The sequence below is a fragment of the Ascaphus truei genome, chromosome 3 (genome assembly GCF_040206685.1).
Source record: "Ascaphus truei isolate aAscTru1 chromosome 3, aAscTru1.hap1, whole genome shotgun sequence".
In the NCBI taxonomy this organism is placed as follows: Eukaryota; Metazoa; Chordata; class Amphibia; order Anura; family Ascaphidae; genus Ascaphus; species Ascaphus truei.
Window position 1 is genome coordinate 338,568,125 of NC_134485.1, and position 21,383 is coordinate 338,589,507.

At 43.3% G+C, this 21,383-nt stretch overlaps 1 protein-coding gene across 1 annotated transcript in view; it reads right to left on the reverse strand.

The window, feature by feature from the left end:
- The window catches only part of LOC142491112 (exendin-3-like), a 67,090-nt gene extending 46,361 nt beyond the window's left edge, over positions 1 to 20,729 (reverse strand). Inside the window, exon 1 of the mRNA XM_075593415.1 lies at positions 20,675 to 20,729. The gene's annotated coding sequence lies outside the window, so the exon portion shown is untranslated. The remainder of the gene's footprint in view (positions 1 to 20,674) is intronic.
- Positions 20,730 to 21,383: the final 654 nt, after the last annotated feature.

The following is a 21,383-nucleotide window of genomic DNA, read 5'->3' on the forward strand; positions in this document are numbered from 1 at the left end:
GAGTCATACCAGGACAGTTCTAAATCCGCGGGAGGACTGGGACCAGGCCCCGCTACTAAGTTGCAGCGTGTCTGGGTGGGATCGTCCCGGACACCTATGGGTGACGTCATCTATGCCTTCGCCGATCCTTTGTGAAGATAGTTGCAGAACCGGGTACAGGAGTGCCCGGCAGGTAAAACGTCAAGTGCACCAACCGTACCATTCTCACTCCGGGACACGGTGGCTGCGCAGTCACACACTCATACATCCACTGACTCACTTGAAAGGGGGGGTGGGGAACGTACTCCAAGAGGGAGCTGTACACGGGGTGGGATCACCCGGTGGAGGGAGAGGGAGAGTGAGCATTCAAGGATGCTGGTAGTAGTGTCTCCTCTAGAGAGGGGCACCTGTGATTACTTTGCTGGTTGCTATAAGTAAAACATATTGGTTACGGTATTGCTGTGCGTGTGTGTGTTCATATACATAAGTTCCTGCGAAGACCCACTTCCCCTAGGGCGGAAGCTATCGCAGGTGGAGGCGCTGCACCAAGGCATAAGTATGGTGAGCACCCCAGGCTCTCTGTGGCAGAGGCTTAGGCCCTGTGAGCCTACAGGTTATATAGCATATGGTAGTGGTCTGTGTTCGATAGGAAGCAGGACTATATCAGTATAACAGTTCATATATTGTTTGATTTTGAAGTCCTCCTTTCGGCTATTAGATCTGAAATTCTTTTTGTCAGATTGCTTGTATTCACAAGCTTTGCAGGTGGAACAACCATAGAATCCCTCAAGTTTCTGAAACCACCCTTTATTATTTGTATCTATTTTTTTCAAAGCACTAGGAGCAATAATATTTTTCAAGTTTTTTGCTTTTTTGAAGATTATTTTGGGGTTCTCTGGGATTTCATTTTTCAATATAGGGTCGTTACGTAGAATGTGCCAGTGTTTACGAATTATTTTGCTGATGTTACTTGCTTCTTTATTAAAGGTAGTCAAAAATGCAGTGTCAAAATTATTGTTTGAATTTATATATCCTGTATGAACATTACAAATAATTCCTATCACGTGAATCCACTGTAGATTAGCCCTGAAATACAGTACACCATTTTTTAAAGATGGTAAAGTACAAAGCTACACATACATATGATATGCTGATGGTATGGGGTATATGTTCAATATATGAACATTTAATAATAGGCTATTTCTTCACATTAAAGATGCCCCATTAACAGCAGGATGGCACTCTGCATAATGGCAGAAGATAAACAAACAAGGACAGACAGGCGTCAGAATGGTCGGAACTGAATACACTGTGTCTAGTTTCAGTCCAGTTTACTTGATGTCAGTGTTTGACATCTTGGCACAAAGGACTTCTTCAATATTTTTCCAAGACAGAAATTTACAGGACAAAATAAGGCAAAGCAGTGAATGTGTCCTCTTGCATTTATGCAGAGTACCATTATGTTACTGGGATTTCAACCAATTATGTACAATCTGAAGTCACTACAGAACATAGTGATACTACATAAAGACTTTAGAGGGCAGTGAGTTACTAGGAAGGAATAGAAGAGAAATCCACTGCACAAGGGGATAGTTGTATCTTGCTGAATGTTAGGACCAGGTGAATCATATTGCAGAGAAAGAGGTGTGTGAAGCTCTAATGCCTAATTACTAACTACAGCTCAACCCTGTTATAGCGTGATCCGATACAATACGGATCCGCTTATAATGCGGTTTGAGCGTGGCTCCCAATAAAATAAGCAGCAGATCTCCTCCATGCGGTTTTCTATCTTCCCTGCTTTTCATGTGCCAGGTGGCCCCTCCTCGGCTCTTGCATCAAATGATGCCACGGGATCATGTGACGTCACATCGCCATGATGACGTGACCCCGTGGTCATTTGACGCCGGTTATCATTAATGGGAGCTGCGCGGTGATCTGCTGTGACATATGATGAAAAGGAAGGATTGGGTTTACCGAGCGGGATTTTGGTTCAGACATGAGATTAGACAAAACCGCCATCAGTATGGAATAGTTAATTCACCATTTCATGCATGATGTCTCCCCTCCCTCTGAAGGTGGATATGCTGCATTGTAAAGTCATATTAAGTATGACTACATATTGAAGCAGCTTGCAGAACATGACGCCTCAAATTACTGCTGTCACTTAGTATTTACAGTTGCTGGTCCACTACTGTCTTTGCATGTGCCCTGTATACCGCTAATTCCTACCCATAAGGTCCTCTACTCTGCCACTTATTTCCCTCCTATAATGCCCTCTGCACTGCCATGTATTGCCTTTCTATAGTGCCTTCTCTCTTGCCACTACATGCTCTCTAGCCCTCCACAGTCCTCCATTAGTGGTTATATAATCTCCCTGCATGCTCCTTGGAGCATCAGATCTGAAGTAAACCTTTATTGCATATCTCTCCCTTTATTATATAATTGCCCTGCAGACCTCACATGCCCCCCCCCCCCTCCCTGTCAGCCCGGACATTAAATACTCATGTTCTCCAGCAGTGAGTGGTGCCCACTGACTTCAAACAAAGAAAGCATAAGGCATTGCACAAGTATTGTTAATCCATAACACACACACAGAGACACACACACACACAGACACACACACACACACACAGACACACTGTCTCTTTAAGGGAGTTGGCTGTGATTTTCCTCTCTCTTCCTGTCTGCCGGAAGCTGAAGGCAGAAGCAGGAAGAGGAGAGAGCTGACAGCTGATACAGATGCCGGTTAAGTCCTGCGTGGGGGTGCCGCTGCACTTCCGGGTCTGGGACAGCTGGGAGAGTTATCCCAGCTCTTCCCCCCTGCGGTCGCGGAACCCCTGAGTGGTTCAATATTCGCAGCCCAAATGTTTTTTCCCCACGATCTGCATATAACGCGATTGCATTCCCCAAGCACCGCGCCATAACGGGGTTCAGCTATAATTATTTTACGTGAACATGTTAATGTATCCTACACACTCTAAAAGAGTATTAAATAAAAAGTATTTTTTATAGTACACAAAGTATTACAATATATAAAAAGTAATAGGTATCTATATATATATATAGGTGAAGCTGCCTGAAAAGTAACTGATCGATGCAGATCAGAACAACAGAATACCAACAAATATATTTCAACGCCACTAATATAATCTAGATGTAACGGGTATTCCACCCCACCCAATCGCAGATATAGCGTGGGTGCGTAGAACATACAGTGTTACCAGGTGTGGTGCTTTACCTGCTTGGCTCACAGGAGGGCTGAGCTTCCGCCACGGGGAACCTGGGGCAATTATATTAAGAGTAACCCTGTACTCGGTGCAGCACCTCCACCTGCGATGGTTCCTAGCAGAGCAGGAATTGTTCCTCGCAGGACACATACAATAACCACATACACTGTATGTATAATAACCAACGACTTTTACTGATGAGCATATGAACTAATAACAATACACATAATATCGGGTGTCCCTCTCTAGAGGAGACACTGAGTAACCTGACATATAACTCTCCCACCTTCACCGGGTGATCCCACCCCGTGTCCAGTAATCCCCCACACAATGTCCATCAATCTATAGAGAGTGGATATGTGTGACTGCGCAGTCATTAAGGAACTACTAGGCCTGTTGGTGCACGTATAGGTCAGAGTTACCTGCCGAGCACTCCAGTGCTCGGGCCTGCAACGGACTTCACAAAGGATCTGCCGCTTGGTGATCTCTGTCTGATCCTGTGGTTCGTTGTCCAGGGTCCACCAGGGGCGATCCCACCCTGGAGATCTGTCTCTGGGCACAGACTTGAGCCCAAGTCTTCTCTTGGGAAGCGCAGCGTCCGCTGTGTCCCTATCTAACACTAGTGCTACTGTCACAGAATCCCTAACCTAGGGCTTGTCCCTGTAGCACCACAAACTGGGGAGTGAGGACCTATCTGGGACCTAAGGGGTTAATAGCCTGCTCCGCTCCCCTAACTCTTCCCAGTCCTGACTCTCACTAACAACTAGCACTCGCAGCTACGCGCTGCAACCTACTGGATGCGTGCAGCAAACGTGCTGCACAAATACTTTGCCTTCTTGTCAAGCACTGCCAGCCGTGACCCTGACAAGACAGCACACACACGCACTAAGGGCAGTCCCTCAGCACTTAGCCACTAACCTGGTGGGGAGTTGGGGCCTACCTGGGAGAGGGGGGACCTTACACGATGCAGGAGCTTCACTCGCTCCCTGCACCCTTCCTTCCCCTTCTGCTCCGCTGCTCCAACTGATGTAAGTGACAGAGCCCCTATCCTGAGGGATGTCCCTGGCAACACTTACTCTACTGGGCGACTCAGAGCTAACTTGGGCCTTGGGGGCTGCTGGCCTAGTGCAGGGAGTCACTGACTCCTGCACCCTACCTCCTTCCCTTGGCTCCTCCTGGGTCTGACTGACCTGCGTGCTCCAAGCCCGCGAAATGTATCTATCTCCTCTTACAGAGTCATCCTCTAGCCCTATTGGCTCCCTGGTGTCATGTGGCTCTACCCCTGGGCACCCTAGGGGCTGGCAGTCCTGTACTGCGCATGCGCGAGCTATCTGGGGCCTCCCGCGCTATTGGGCTCCTGCGCATGCGCAACAACAATCACAATGGCGGCGCCCTGCTCCCCGAGCCGCCGGGACCCTAGCGACGCGACCGCGGCCTTAGCAACGGCTCGATCGCGTCCCCGGCAACCGGCCGCATCTCGGAGGCAGCGCGCGGCTCCCTGCTCCGGCCCCCACCCTTGGAAGCAGCGCTGGCTCCGGCAGCACCCGCGAACGCACTGCTCCAAGGAAGGGGGGTCACCAGGAGCAGCTGGGGGCCAGGGCTATATTGATGTATTACTGATATATATAAATAATGCTCAAACCATACTAAACCAAACAAACTGGTGTTCATGGTGCAAAATGAATGTGAATATAACCGTGCAATATAACCGTGCAATAAACCCAGTGAATATAAATAGACACTGATATCACTTATACTGCAACTCCATGGAACATGATCCTCCGAAGTGGTTCCTTCCTACGGTGGCCTCTGCACTCCAAAATGCCCAACGCAAAAGCGTTTCGTCTATGTATTGACTTCTTCTGGGGTTATGTCACATGTCTCTCTGCAATCTATCTTTATAGCCTGCATCATTACAGCCTAAATATATTCAGTTGTTTGATTCCAGCAATTGCTCCAATAGCTGTTTCTGTTATGCCTGTTGGTTTCTATTGCTGGTCTAAACTGTCAGAATGTTAATTTTAAAACAGTCTCTCATTTGCTGGTACAGAAATACAAAGATACTACATAGATTGTTTTAGAATAGCTAATGTAATTCACAAAGTTTTATACATTGGTGTTTAAAATAATAATGACACATAATTCAAACTAAATTTAATACATAATAGATACAATACATTTTAAAATATGTGGCCCAGGTCCCCCCTGGGCTCCCCTTTAGTCCCCCTTTAGTCCCCTCTAGTCCCCCTTTAGTCCCCCTCACCTCTGCTCATCTCCGCTGCGAATGAGAGCACTGCAGGTGCCAGCGGGAGCATAAACGTGCCTCCGGGGAGTGTGGGGAGGTAGAAGGTGGTGTCCCGGGAGGCGAGCGGATTGCCGACGGCTCCCATTGCAGGGCGCCGCCATTTTTTATGTGGCGACGCATGCGCAGGACAGTTCGCACATGCGCAGTAAGTTCCGACAGCCGGCGGCCATTGTGAGAAGATTGCGCATGTGCAGTATGTGCGTGTGAGCATGTGTGATTGGACACATTTGTCCTTTTATTTTGATTTATTAAATTCACTTATTTTAGCCATCTCAGCATTTACTAGTTATTTGTATTGTACTGTATGTATGTTTGTCAGTACAGGTTATATTCTCGTTAGTTTATTAGTTTTGTTAGTAATTGTCTTGTGAGTTGTTATGTTTTGTTAGTTTCTTTTCAACTGCTATCATTTTACACCATGAGTCCTTTTTGTTTTTGCTTCTATCCCCACATGTTCTGAGAACATCATTGAGGTTCATCTGAAGCAATTCCGGATCTTCAAGAGGTGACTCATATTGCATAACTGCATTATGTATTTTTATACATTTCAAAAATAATAATAAGTAGGTCACTATTTAGCACAAATACAAGGTTTATTATAGTTTCTTATTTATTGCACTTTACAGTATATCTGGCTTATCTTGTTGCACTTCAATGAAGTATATGTTTGAAGTGTATGATAGTAACAGTAAGGGGTAGATCCTCAGAAGTCCGTTAAATATTTTATCACTACGTTACCACCACTTAACGTATCCATACATATAACACATATCCACAAAGGTGATTAGTGTTATGATGCACTCCGGTGACACAAAAAATATTACATCGATAAACTTGAATGGACATCTGGTTTCCTCCTATGCAAATAATATGCTAATGAGCCATTTAGTTAACATCGCAGATCCACAAACCACCTTTAATGTTAATAATGCATGGAAATAACGTTACGATAATTAGGTCACACCAAACCCTGCTGTTACTCACATCCAGACCAAGATTATCATAGCTTTATTTCTGGCACTAGCCTACAAACAATGTACTGAGTATAGAACTTAACACTTTCATTACAAACGTTATATGCACCATATAAAGATACACAGTATATTAGGGATAATATAAATGGCTGAAACACATCATCAATTATAGTATGCTTTTTAGCGATCAAAGTGAATGTAGAATATGTTTCTTTGACCTACTGTAATGTGGTATATACGGTAATTAGGACTTAGTTAAGTATGGGTGTCCATACATACTTCTACAATAAATAATGTACAATTTAAATAAATTAAGGATTGACACTATGGGGCCTATTCTCATAATGACAAGGGAGGCTGCCAGGAGGCTCCCGTTTCCTCCCGCCCCGTACCCACATGGAACGTACAAATAAAGACAGGAAACCAGAACTGGAGGTACAGTATAAAAGGCCGCGGCTATTTATTTATACACAAACCTAATGGGGGTAAATGCCGCTCCCATTTAGAGTGCTTCTTTGACAGGAGGGGGAGGGGATGGTCAGCCAGCCCATGAACCGCTGACCTCGTGTCCCCTTCGCGAGTGGGCTCTCGAAGTCATGTATAAATGACCCCGCCCACTCATACTCCCCCCGTAATCAACCGGCCCAGTTCCCAGTCTGGCAAGAACAAGCACCTAACCCCCAAGAGCTGCCACCGATGGGCCTATTTAACCCCCCTTAAACTAGACCCGTACCACCAACCACACCAGAACCCTCTCCAAGCCATCCTGCAAACTATTGTTAAAAGGTCTATTCTGATATCCGACATGTTGACCCGGTCCACCCTGAGTAAACCCCCTGAACTATCATCAAAACCCCCTTCCTTAGAGTCACAGACTAGTTCCCCCACCCGTAATGCCCAGAAGAATGCCATGGTGAATGCTGCTCTCAACAGCCTCGCCTCGAAGACTGAAAAACAGACTAGTTCCGTCATTTGGACTAGCCCTTCAAATATTGCCAGAGTCACTGGCCTCCTGCTGTCGCTTGGTGGTGACCCCTTCAATCCCGCTACGGCCTCTTGGCATTTTATTTGGGGATGCATCCCTTCGCAAGTAGCGCACTGATGCTTGAAGCGTCAGTTACTGTATGAGCACTGGGAATCGTTAAAAGCCCAGCAAACCCCCGCCTGACTCTCCGTGTCTGCCCGAGCTGACCGCCTGGCGTCCCCCTCTAGATCCCTCTTCAAAGGGCGCCGGCTTGTCAGCCACGCCAACCCAATCAATCCATAGGTCCACATCTTTCATGCCCCATGACATCTTACCTTTGTTCAATGCCTTTTTCTCCCTGAACTTTACATCAGAAGTCCACCGGCCCATACCACCATGCCTCTAGTGGGCATGCCCAATCAGATCCAGGTATTTAAACATGGCTGAGCATAAGTGGGGGGCCTTCTCCCCGATCAGGATTCTGAACGTGCGTGACCAATTGGCAAATGTGCGCGGGAAGAGACGTTTCTCAATGTCCTCTTTCCTTGCGTCCCTTTTTTTGGATGATCGCGCCAGCGCTTCCCTGTAATACGGGAGTATGGATAAGAGCTCTATGTAATCCCCTGCCCAAATTTTGTACCTCTCCTCTTTAGTCAAATGCGTGCCTAGCATGCTGGCAATGCATAGATTCACATCTTTAAAAGCCCCATCTGAGACCGCTCCCGCCCCAACGACCCCGGCCGTAGTTGAGGTGGCTGGGTTGAGAATCGCTGGGGTCGGACTTGTGGTTGCCGGGATGGGAATGTTGTCTTCGGGGGGGAGGGGGGTGCTGATGACTGCCCGGGGCTGTGGTGTGTTCCTGTGCTGCAGCCATGGCACAGCTATGCACACTTTGTGTGATCGGCCCCACCCCGATCTGGGAGGGGTTCCCGTGGCTGCACTGTGTGTCCCCCATGCTGCCGCAACCTCTAACACTGCGCCAGTGGTTCCCATTCCTGCCATCATCCCTACGGGGGGTCGAGAAAGAGACCCTATTAACACTGCAGTGAAACTCGCTTTATTCGCTGGGCTGTATGTCAGTGCCTGCACTGACTCTGGAGCTGCAGGCTTCTAACACACTGCACCGCCTGGGATTCCTCCCCCTGCTGCCTCCTCTCAGCACTGGGCATTGCAAGCTACGTGATCCTCCTGTGAACCTATCAATTTTTTTTAATCGCTTACCCTGTCGCGCAACTGACCCCTTTTTACCACGCAGGTTTCTTACCCATCCTTGGCGTCGCAGGTGGATGTGACCTGGGAGGCAGACCAGGCCACGCCTCGTCCTCGACCTTGTGGGAGGAACCTCTGATGCGTTGCACGCTGGCCTGCCCTTGAACTCTTTGACAAAGGGCAGGCCAGCCCGAAACGCGTCAGAGGTTCCTCCCACAATGTTTTTGTGAACGTTTGGTGTATGTTCTGACAATGAAGACAACTCTTTTATCCACTTTTGGATCCAGCCACTGTCATTTGTTTCATTTCCAACTAGCTGTGCACGGTTTACTTTCCCTCCTGGGCAACTACCTTCCTGGTGACATGAGACAGCAGCACGCTGACAACAGGATTTGCGGCTATCAAGTGTGAGTACTTTGAACTACAATCAAATTTCATGTGGTTATCAATTGAAGTTCTTTCAGTCTAGCAGCAGGGGAATATCTCAGGAAATTAGGAACTAGTGGGGGCTACTTGTCCAATCACATTGGTTACTTGGTCATCCCACTGCTTTACCCTTATCACTGATGATACCTCTCTTCCCCATACTAGGAGCATTATAAGACGGACACACTGCTTAGCAACCCATGCCTGTAGTCACAGTTGGAATTTGTTTTATATTATGACGACTTGGAATTATTTGCATCTCTGATAAGATGTTTGATGCTCACTTTTTTAGAGCACAGTTATGGAGCGTGTCTCCAAATTCTCTCGCTGTGTTTATTCTAATATCATTAGTCATATCATATTATATTATTAATTCTTAGTGTTCATATAGTGTTCATTATTTAAAATGATTTCATAATGAATAGTGAGTGTTTGTGAATAATTCAATCTACACATAACAGTAAATAATGAATGTTAAATACAAATACCTAATAACTCAAAACATACTAAAATGATTGATACCAGTGTAGCGCACTTTCCCCCACCCCCTGGGAGATGTGTGGCTACGGTGTGTGGGTGTAGTGCAATACCTGTGGTGCCCAGGAGATCTGAGCCTCCGCCGCTGGGAACCTGGGGTGCACCTGAGTGATGCTCGGTAGCGCCTCCACCTCTGGCGGGATTCTACTGTGTTGAATACCCCCGTTATAGAACACATAAAGAATTACACACCAGAAGAAACTCACACAATATATACAATCCCACCAACCACCAGACCACCAGACCACGTACGGCCGTACCCACCAGCCCTTTGTCCCCCACCTGGAACACAGTCCCCATAGTACTGAAAGGGGCCCTTGGCACCCAACCACCCTGGCGTCCACAAGGTAATTCCCCACCCAATGTGTGGTACAGCGCTGCCCACTAAAGTGTTTGGTTGGTGCACGTGATGCATTGGGTACCTGCCGGGTGATCCCACACAAGGACGCGCAGTGGAAGATAGGATCCACTTATCCAGCGATGTCAGCGATGAGTCCCCCTCTGCGGTGGGTGGTATCTGGTTGGAGGGTCCCACACTGATGAGAGTCTCTTATGGAGAAGGTGTCTGGTCCCAGACCACCTGAGGACAGGATGCAGCCATGTCTTGTATGTGTCCCTATGTGTTAGTGCTACAGGGTCAGTGTTCCTATCTACGGGCCTTTCCCTGCAGCAACCACAAGCTACACAGGGGAGTCGGGGCCTAGCTGGGGCCTAATAGGGGATATGTGCCCTAGTGCAGGTGCCACAGACACCTGCACATACCTCTTACCCCTTCCATGTCCCAGCTCTGACTGGTGTGGTTTCTAGCACGCAAATTGTATCAATCTCCTCCTCCGAGAATACTTCTGCCCTATTGGCTCCTGTGCAACACGTGACAAACAGCCCCAGGGGCTGCTGGGACTTGTAGTTCCTATCTGAGCAATGGCCGCACTACAGCACTCTTTGCGCATGCGCCAAGCCCCTGCATTGGCTGCCGCACCTTCGGTCCCGTCTGCGCATGCGTGCGTAACTAAAGATGGCGGCTCCCTCTAGCCAGTGTGCGCCGCGAGCTCCCGGCGACCGGCTCGCCTCTCCAGCCCAACGGATGCGCACACACCTTACCCTGCAGTTCCCTTGCGGCTACCGGCAATACCCATGCCCCTCCGCAGCAGACCTGGAGGTAAGGGGAAAGGAAAGGGGACCCAGGGAGGAACCTAGATACACCAGTTTAAAACTATATCTGCGCTACAGAACAAAACAGCCTCCTTTAGGTCCCGTCCCAAGTCTATTCTGTTGAGATTACTGAGCAGATGTAGTCTCAGTGACAAGAATATAGAAACCATTACAGTACAGTACAGTTGTATTCTTTCCAATAATATGGTTTCTTAAAATAATGACTAGTAACTCACATTCACTCTTGGTGGATTTTATAGTATTCCAAAAAGGGTCAGGAATCAAGTTGGAGTTTCATACTTTTGATACCTCATAGGAAACAAAAACTTTTTTGGGGAAAAAAAACAATACATTAAATGTACGGAATGTTTGTTTTTTTTACTAGCAGGTATACATTTATCTACACGATACTACCCTATACTACAGTACTGTACATCTCCGCTGTGGCTGCTCCAGATGATCCCCTCTGCACCTCCTGCAGTACACCATGAGTCGCCATGGGGGAGGAGGGGGCGTGAGCGGAGCTGCCAGCTCTTTAACTAGCCGCCGCACCACTATTATCCCCAGGCTCCTCCTGCATCTCACTATGCCCTCCCTATTTCTTTTTCTGTTTACTGTTTCCTCACTCCTTTGTGAGCATTTCTGTTCTCAACAACATCCTCACTCCCCACTGCACCATTATTTATACACCTCTCTCCCAACAACTTCTTTACCGCTCAATAAAAAACACCCACACAAATCCTCTATTCACACCCTCTATCTACTCCTTCCTGCTGCTGGGGATCTTCCCTAAGCCTGAAGCCAGACATACACACCTGATCTCACTCATGCCTCCCTGCAACCTCTTCCCCTGTAAATGGTGTTAACCTTTTCATTTAACACTGACCTTCCTTAAATTTTACCCCACAAATCAAGCATCCCAATAGCCTGCCCTCGTGGCTAATGTCCCACACTCAGTCACTCCTACCACCCATTGTGACCAAGCACTGCCATCTACAGCACTTACTCCCTCACCTGCTGTCTCTGTAAGTTTCCCATTAAACCTCTTAGATTGTAAGCTCTTCGGGGCAGGGATTTCCTTTCCTATTGTCTGATTTTACTGCACTTATTGTATAATTATAATTCCCTGTACTGTATTCTTTGTGAAGCGCTGAGTACACTTTTGGCGCTATATAAATAAAGACATACAATACAATACAATACAGGCTGTGAGAGTCACTGGAGGGGGAGGGGGCAGAGCAGACAGCTTTTTTACCAACTGCGGCACCGCCAAAATCAGCTGAGAGTGGCAGTCAGTCGGTGGGGGGGAGGGGGGACATGGGGGTATGGTTGAAGCATCCAGCACTTCAACCAGCCGATGCACCGCTGATAACAGCAGCTTTTGGTAGGTTTTTTTTTGTTTAAACATCTATTCTAAGACGCATGCAAATTTCAGAAATGTGAAAATGGGGGGAAAAGTGCGTCTTGGAATCGAGGAAATGCGGTGGTATTGATAGTGTAACAATATTAAAATGATTTTAAAAAACTGCATTAAAGCTTATATATGCTCACATCTATATATATATATATATATATATATATATATATATATATATGTGTGTATGTATATATATATATATATATATATATATATATATATATATATATATATATATATATATATATATATATATATATACAGTATGTGTGTGTTTGTGCGTTCTTATCTGTTCTTATTTCCTTTTACTATTGATATATGTAGTATCCTGTTATCTGTGTGTAGCTGGTTACTGTATCTAGTCCCCATGTGTGGGCACTGTATACATCTGTTATTAATAGCAGATACGATAACAGTTTATTCATTTGAAATTGATAAATACAGTGGTCCTGTTCCTGTGGGGTTGTTGTGACTCACTGCAGGTTCCATGTTTCATTTATTTTATTACTATTTGTATAATTCTTTGTCATACTATATACATTGCTATTGCCTAGTATGTTTCTATGTTTTAGAGCCCTCATTGTGTAACATGTTTTGATTGAGGCTTTAGATGTCTATACATTTGCTACATCTAGTGACTGTACACTCTCTCATATTACCATTAACGTGGTGTAGTGTTGGTATCGTGTTGGGTATTGATTTGTGAGATTAGAGGTAGGTTTTAGAGCTAGCGTAGATTTAATTGGTAGCATCAGGCTAGCCATGAATGGTGATTTATACCTGGTGTGAGGTTTTTTAAGGGTCTGGAGGGGTATATATTGCCTATTATGTGGACCCATAGTACAGAACTGATTAGAAGCCCCTGAGGAAGTGAGACGTCTTCACGAAACACCTAAGGTGATCCAGCGAAACAGCGTTGAGTTTGGGAATACCCAGTGGCCATTTTGGGAGTGACATCAACCCCAAGGGGAGGCGCTGAGGTGCAGGAGATTGAAGAGGAGCGCACAGTGAGTGGAGGCAGCCGAGTGAGATGCTGATACGCAGTCTATGTGTGCACGGCTGGATCCTAGAGGTCTATGAGGTGATTCTTGATAGACCTGACCAGTTTATAGGTGTTTACTGCAGTAAGCACAAATCTGAGTGCAATTGTTCATTGTTTTTATCTTGTTCCAGTTTTATGGAATAAATCGTATACACTATGAGAGTTGTCTCTGTGTGCTCTTCTATTTTTAGTTGAAGTGGATTTATAGAAGGTTGGGGATATCTCTCTGAAGAAAAGAAGCACCAGTACTTCTCTTGTATTTTTGATTTTTTCCTATTGAGACTGGACTGATTTATAAGATCTTCTATGCAAGGACTTCATTTTTGGGCTTATCCTATATGTCTCAATACCTGATTTACTAGTGGTTTAAATTTTTCTATTCTGTTATGTTTTACTTTTCCCAGTATCGATATCTGGTTGAGCGCTGATTGTATTCTTGTACAAAAATATGTATTACAGTAAAAAAATAAAAATATATATATATATAGACCATACGATACCGGTTGCAACACGACATCAAGGGACAGCACGCAAGTAAGTAAATCATAAATTTTCTATATTTGATAGAAGACACAAAAAACGACGTTTCGGTCCCCCAGTGGGACATTTCTCAAGGTGGTGAGAAAGGTCCCACTGGGGGACCGAAACGTCTGTTATTGCTTTATGGGATAAGCACCAAAACTTATTTACTTGCAAATGGTGTGCCGGCTGTGCATTGGATTTTATATATATAATATATTTTATATATATATTTATATATGTATATATAAATATATATACAGTGTTCGACATACCTATACATTTGCACGCCCCGGGCGAGTGGATTTAACATCGTGGCGAGCTCCTATTGGCCCAGGCATCACACGTTTGGTAGTAGGTGGCGAGTAGATTTTTTTTGTTGGGCGAGTAGATTTTTTGGTCATTTGTCGACCACTGTGTATATATATATATATATATATATATATATATATATATATATATATATATATACACATACATACATACATACATATACAGTTAGGTCCGGAAATAATTGGACACTGCTAAACGTGTTATTATTTCGGCTGTGTACCAAAATAAATTCAAGTTACTGCTGCGGCCAGCTTCAATCTAACAAATGCCCGTAATTTTCCGGGGCTTTTTTCGGCTTGGCCGCGCGCCAGCCGCATCTTCCCTTCCTCCCTTCATCCGGTCCGTGACCCCCGGCTGCTCCCCCTCTGCTTCCCAGCGTCTGCTTCCGCTCTGCTTCCCTAGAGCTGATCCCCAGCATCACGGGACAACTTCAGATGCCGGCGGAACGGAGGCAACGGAGGCAACGGAGGCACCAGTGGCATCGGGGAAAAACCGGTGCCTGCACGCTGTTTTAAATTACCCGCGGTGGCGGCCGCTTTAGACTCAGGGCGGCCGCCACTGTACAGTTAAATAATGAATATGGGCTTAAAGTGCAGTCTATCAGCTTTAATTTGAGGGCATTCACATCCAAATTGAAGGAAGGGTTTAGGAATTACATCTCTTTTTCAAGGGACCAAAGGTAATTGGACAATTTACTCAAAAGCTGTTTCATGGACAGGTGTGTGCTATTACTTCGTTATTTCATCATCAATTAAGCAGGTAAAAGGTCTGTAGTTGATTCCAGGCGTGGCATTCACATTTGGAAGCTGTTGCTGTGAACCCACAACATGCGTTCAAAGAAGCTCTCAATGCAAGTGAAACAGGGCATCCTTAGGCTGCAAAAAAAAGAAAATCCATCAGAGAGATAGCAGGAACATTAGGAGTGGCCAAATCAACAGTTTGGTACATTCTGAGAAAAAAAGAACGCACTGGCGAGCTCTGCAACACAAAAAGGCCTGGACGTCCACGGAAGACAACAGTGGTGGATGATCATAGGATTCTTTCCGTGGTAAAGAAAAACCCCTTCACGACATCCAGCCAAGTGAAGAACACTCTCCAGGAGGTAGGCATATCATTATCCAAGTCTACCATAAAGAGAAGACGTCACGAGAGCAAATACAGAGGGTTCACCACAAGGTGCAAACCATTCATAAGCCTCAAGAATAGAAAGGCCAGATTAGACTTTGCCAAACAATATCTAAAAAAGCCAGCACAGTTCTGGAACAGCATTCTTTGAACAGATGAAACAAAGATTAACCTGTACCAGAATGATGGGAAGAAAAAAGTATGGAGAAGGCTTGGAACGGCTCATGATCCGAAGCATACGACATTGTCTGTAAAACACGGTGGAGGCAGTATGATGGCATGGGCATGCATGGCTTACAATGGCACTGGGTAACTAGTGTTTATTGATGATGTGACAGAAGCAGCCGGGCGAATTCTGAAATGTATATAGGGATATATTGTCTGCTCATATTCAGCCAAATTGGGCGAAGTTGATTGGACGGTGCTTCACTTTACAGATGGACAATGACCCAAAACATACTGCGAAAGCAACCCAGGAGTTTTTTAAGGCAAAGAAGTGGAATATTCTGCAATGGCCGAGTCAATCACCTGATCTCAACCCGATCAAGCATGCATTTCACTTGCTGAAGACAAAACTTAAGGCAGAAAGACCCACAAACAAACAACAACTGAAGACAGCTGCAGTAAAGGCCTGGCAAAGCATCACAAAGGAGGAAACCCAGCGTTTGGTGATGTCCATGCGTTCCAGACTTCAAGCAGTCATTGCCTGCAAAGGATTCTAGACAAAGTATTAAAAATGAACATTTTATTTATGATTGTGTTAATTTGTCCAATTACATTTGAGCTCATGAAATAAGGGGACTGTGTATAAAAATGGTTGCAATTCCTAAACGTTTCATACGATATTTTTGTTCAACCCCTTGACTTAAAGCTGAAAGTCTGCACTTCTATTACATCTCAGTTGTTTCATTTCAAATCCATTGTAGTAGCGTACAAAGCCAAAATTATGAAAATTGTGTCAGTGTCCAATTATTTCTGGACCTAACTGTATATATATATATATATATATATATATATATATATATATATATATATATATATATATATATATATATATATATATATATATATATATATATTGTAACATCGCCGGAAGAAGAGATCAGTGTATCTCGAAACCTCGCACAAATAAAAGCATTTCGTTAGCCACAGAACGGTATCATCTATTTATTTTTTGATTATTGAAGCTCGGCTAACACGGTACTGATACCTCTACATGTGTATATATATATATATATATATATATATACTGCACCGACACACTTTATTCGAGCAAATACCCGGTATGTACCTGGCAGATACCTGGAATGCGCCGCTCCTCACCTCTGACAAGCCCCGTTGCATTTGCCTTCCCAGCCTGGGTTCATGCCTGGCTGATGGGCGGCTGATCTGTTAAATGATAATGATTAGGATTTAATAGGCTGCAATGCTTCGCGTGTCTACCAGATGGCATAAATTCATGAATTGTAATGCAGTTTATATATATATACTGTGCAGTATTGCAGCCAGCGGGAATAAAATGCTTCAATCCCTGCTTGGAAAATAACTCAATGCACTCGGGCAGAAAACAATCACAAACCTCAATACACCCGGGTATACCCGAATTCGTGGGACTAGCCAAGCTCGAATAAAGTGTGTCGCCAGTGTATATAGAGAGAGAGAGAGAGATGTCTGCACGGTAGATTCTGGCAATCAGGTGGTGCTGTAGAGCCTAGTAGCTCCTTCGCTCTTGGCCTGCCTTCAATGTTGTGCTGGTAATGGTAAGTGTGTGTAACATATAACAACAAGGCTAAGGATGTCTGCACTCAATGTTACTTAACTTCGGTTATCAGATGAGAACCAGTGTGTTCAACATGGTATGGCCTTTGCCAACATGTATGAACCGCATTCAATGTTGATTAACTGCAGTAATCGGACAAGAACTAGTGTGTTCAACATGATATGGCTGTTGGCAACAAAAGTATTAATATTTTGTTATATAAAACAAAGCGGTAGGTAATGATTATAAGATCGCAATGCGGTTGTATAAAAAAAACTGACAAATTGGGTAGATACTTATATTATATTATCATCATACTGATCGCTACAGCAAAGAGTGGTGATACTGCTAATCAACTTGCATTCCCGGAAGAATTCTTAAACAGTCTTATTCCAACCGGAATGCCTCCTCATCAACTAAAACTTAAAGTAGGAGCTGATATCATGCTCTTTAGAAACCTATTGCCATTGAGAGGACTATGTAATGTAAACTAAAGAGAGTGCCCTGATTCACTTAAAATCACATTAAAGAGTACATGTAGAGGAGGGGGGTGAGTAATTGAATGGTAAATGCATACAAAGAAAGTGAATAGAGCCCAATATCGTGCACTCAGAAACCTCCTATTGTAATTTACAAAAAAGAATAAAAATGTTATTGAAATCCAAAAACTCACAAATTAAAAACACATTAAAATCCTGAACTGTGCACAAACGCCATTATCTGTGTTGAGATACAGTAAGTGTATATATATACTGTATAAATATATATATCCTTATTATTATGGACCTTAATATCTTAGTACAGTATAAGTGTTAGTTGCTATCTGCTATATTATCAGTGCATATCTTGGTAGGTGTTTACCCTGTTCTGTACCACTGAAGATTTAAGTTGATGAACTTCAGATTACTGGTGTTCCTAATAATAGTGTCAAAGAACATCTCAAGATCTTTCTCCTCACCTTTCCACACCAGAAACACATGTCAATGAAATGACGATAGAAGCGAGTTCGCAACTGGACCAGATGTTACTCTCCTCCCAAACTGCCATAAATAGGTTGGCATAGCTTGGTGCGAACCTAGTACCCATAGCCGTTCCACATTTCTGTAAATAAAAGTCTCCACCATACCAAAAAAAATTATGACTCAAAATATATTATTATTGAATGATGTCAATAATAAAATCTGTATGAGCCTCTGGGAGCTCTGTATCTCCTTCTAGTATCTGTCTAATTGCAGTACAACCTTGATCATGCTGTATAGACGTATATAATGAGGTGACGTCACACGTCGACCATTATATAGTGTTCTTTCCACTCGATATTATTAAGGATGTTTAATATATCAGTTGTATCTCGCAGATACAGTCTTTGTTGAACTACATTTTTCTGAAGGAATTTGTCGATGTACAAATATAGTAGGTTAGCTGTAAGTGAATAACAAAATCATCCAGCGCCTATCAATAATAATTCAAATCAATCAATCGATCCAAATAGCAGATTTTATAAGATAAAATCTGCTATTTGGATCGATTGATTGATTTGAATTATTATTGATAGGCGCTGGATTATTTTGTTATTTGTATTGTGTTTGATCTGATTGATTTTTTTCCTGGCAGCCTTACTTATATATATAAGTTTTTTTAGGTATATACTTGTAGTGTCTAGGTTACACTAGTTATTATTTAAAATTGCAATAGCGCTATATGCACAATTTCTTTTTTTTTTTTTTAGCTGTAAGTGAGCCAATCCAAGAGACTATCGGTCTGCCTGGGGGATTGACTACACTTTTATGAACCGTGGGAAGGAAACAGCACTGGTATTTTAGACTTATCATCTTGATATAAAAAGTAATATTCATGCTCATTCAGTATATCCATTTCCTTCCCCCTATCCAGAAGACATTTAAGATCTTCTGTAAATGTTTTAATAGGATTTGACTTAAGCTTTACATATGTATCTAAATAGCCCAACAAACGAAGAGCCTCCACCTCATACTTATCTCTGTCATCAAGACCACCACCCCCCCTTTATCTGCCTGTTTAATAACTAGATTCTCATTATCCATAAGTTCTTTTAAGGCCTCGTTTTCATGAATGGTTAAATTCTCTTTTTGTCTGGTCTGATTATGCATCAGGCCCTCGAAATCCTTTGTGATCATTTGGAAAAATACTTCCAAATGATTGCCTTCTGCAAACTGGGGGTAAAATGTTGATCTATGTTTGAGATCCGTGTGTACAAATTGTCTCTCGTGTTGAATTACAGGTGGTACTACAGTACAGTATAATGTAACAAGCATTTTTTCTTTCTATAGCAACCATTTACAACGTTACGTCCCCTTCCTCTGAAACTGGCTCTGGCACACCCCTGTTTGAGCCCTGCCCTCTCTCTAGCAGTGCACCAATTGTATCTAGTGACTGGCTTGTCACATGATCCTCCCCACAGAATATTGTCATATTAATATGCAAATGCATTCCACTGACTACAGAATACTCCTGCAGCCATTTAGTGAACCCTGAGCCGAATCTACACTGATCGATCATGGGAGAACAGATCAATCTGCAACTTAGCTAAATACTTATCATTGTATGAATTGTACTGATGCACATATTAAAGGGAAAAAAATAAATGTAAAAAGAAATGGCATCTTGGACTGCTGCTTTAAGATCTCCTAGATCGTTGTATGTTACGCCAGGTACATCTAGTTTATTATACTCTTTACAGCTGGAAGGAGTCTGGTGGCGAGGTGCTCAAGTGTCTCCATGTACTTGCACATTTTTTTCAGGGGGGGGGGTGGAGGAGACTCAATTTTGGTTAGTCGTTCACTGTTCTCCTACTACTTGAATCAACCCAACACTTTCCACAGCACACTCTCCCCACCTCCTCATGGGTAATGCGGTGGGCACTTTCCTAGGCTATTTATAGGTACGGTTTATTAGGCCTTCCATTACTAGTGTGTGTGTGTGTGTGTGTGTGTGTGTGTGTGTGTGTGTGTGTGTGTGTATACATATAATATATTGCAATGAATCATTTGAATAATAATAAAATAAAATTATAACTAATAAAATATGGGAAGAATGTTTGAAAATAACACGAAAAAATATTTGAAATCCTTATTTATATTTACATTAAAAAAATGTATCTGTAAACCCAATATGAAATATTACAAAGTTTGAATTCGCTTGATTTCAGGGGGAAAATGGAAAGACTTCAGAATTTAAAACGCTAGAAAATGTTGTTACAATAACCAAAAATGTAAATCTATAAATAGGGAAATATCAAGACATAAGTGTTAGAGCATGGTGTGACTCAGAAAAATTATATTGGGAATGGCTGAGTATATGATATAAAAAAAAGTGATATTATTTAAGCCAAAAATATACAAAATTGTACAGCAAACGAGTGTTTGCTTTAGCTGTTTCTCATTAGTGAATATGGCAGTAATTTTGCTGCAAGCAATCAAGTGACTGAGCTCAGCTAATTAGATAGCACAGGTTAGTGAATCTGACGTGGTTAGTGCTAATGCAGAACTTTAAAGCAATCACCTGACTTTCTGAAATACAAATGTATGAGAAACATTGTCACATTGTTATAATTATGGTCACAAAGTGTGACATTGAAATTATACATTGGTGTCAAATGAAAGGCATTTGCCTGACTCATGCTACACTCAATGCCTGCATGGCTACACAATCCCAGCTCTATTCTTACCTGCCAGGCCAGCTGCTTTGTTTGACGGATCACTAGTTCTCTTTTGTGCTGTTTGCCCAAGTATGAAGCAGTCATTGTTTCTGGTGGATTAAAAGACTGCTTAAACCCATGCACTGTAAAGCAAAGGGATTATGGCTTGCGGCTTGCTGGAGGCTTTCACTGAGCCATGCTTTGAGAGGGTTATAATAGCTTTGATGTTAGATGTTGATGTTAATACAGTTTACTGGTATGACTGGATTACTTGTAAAACATGCTATTGATTGGAGACTACTGGGGTCTTGTATTTATATGTATATTAAATCCATCTGCTGATGGATGCATGTGATATTTCATGTAAAGAGTAACTATCGGTTTTGTTGGTTTATCAAATCCCATCCATTAAAAAATTGGAATTAAACAGGAAATCTAAGGATTACAGGAGACACATCCACAAAGTTATCTGTTTAGCACATTTTTTTCTCTATGCAAGTCTGAGTTATATACAGACGGAATCAAAGTAATTTGCATGTAGTTAGATACAATCAGTTGCAACTGTGGAGGTTATAAATTGAAAGGTTTCATGGTTAGCTTGTACACACGATAAACTGAAACTTGAGGAGTACCACTGCCTTTTATTTTGTCAACAGTATCTGCCCTTTCTTTCCACACACAAGAGCATTCTCCTTTAGAGATGGACAAAACCTTGAAACAAGTCTATGAACCTGCTGAA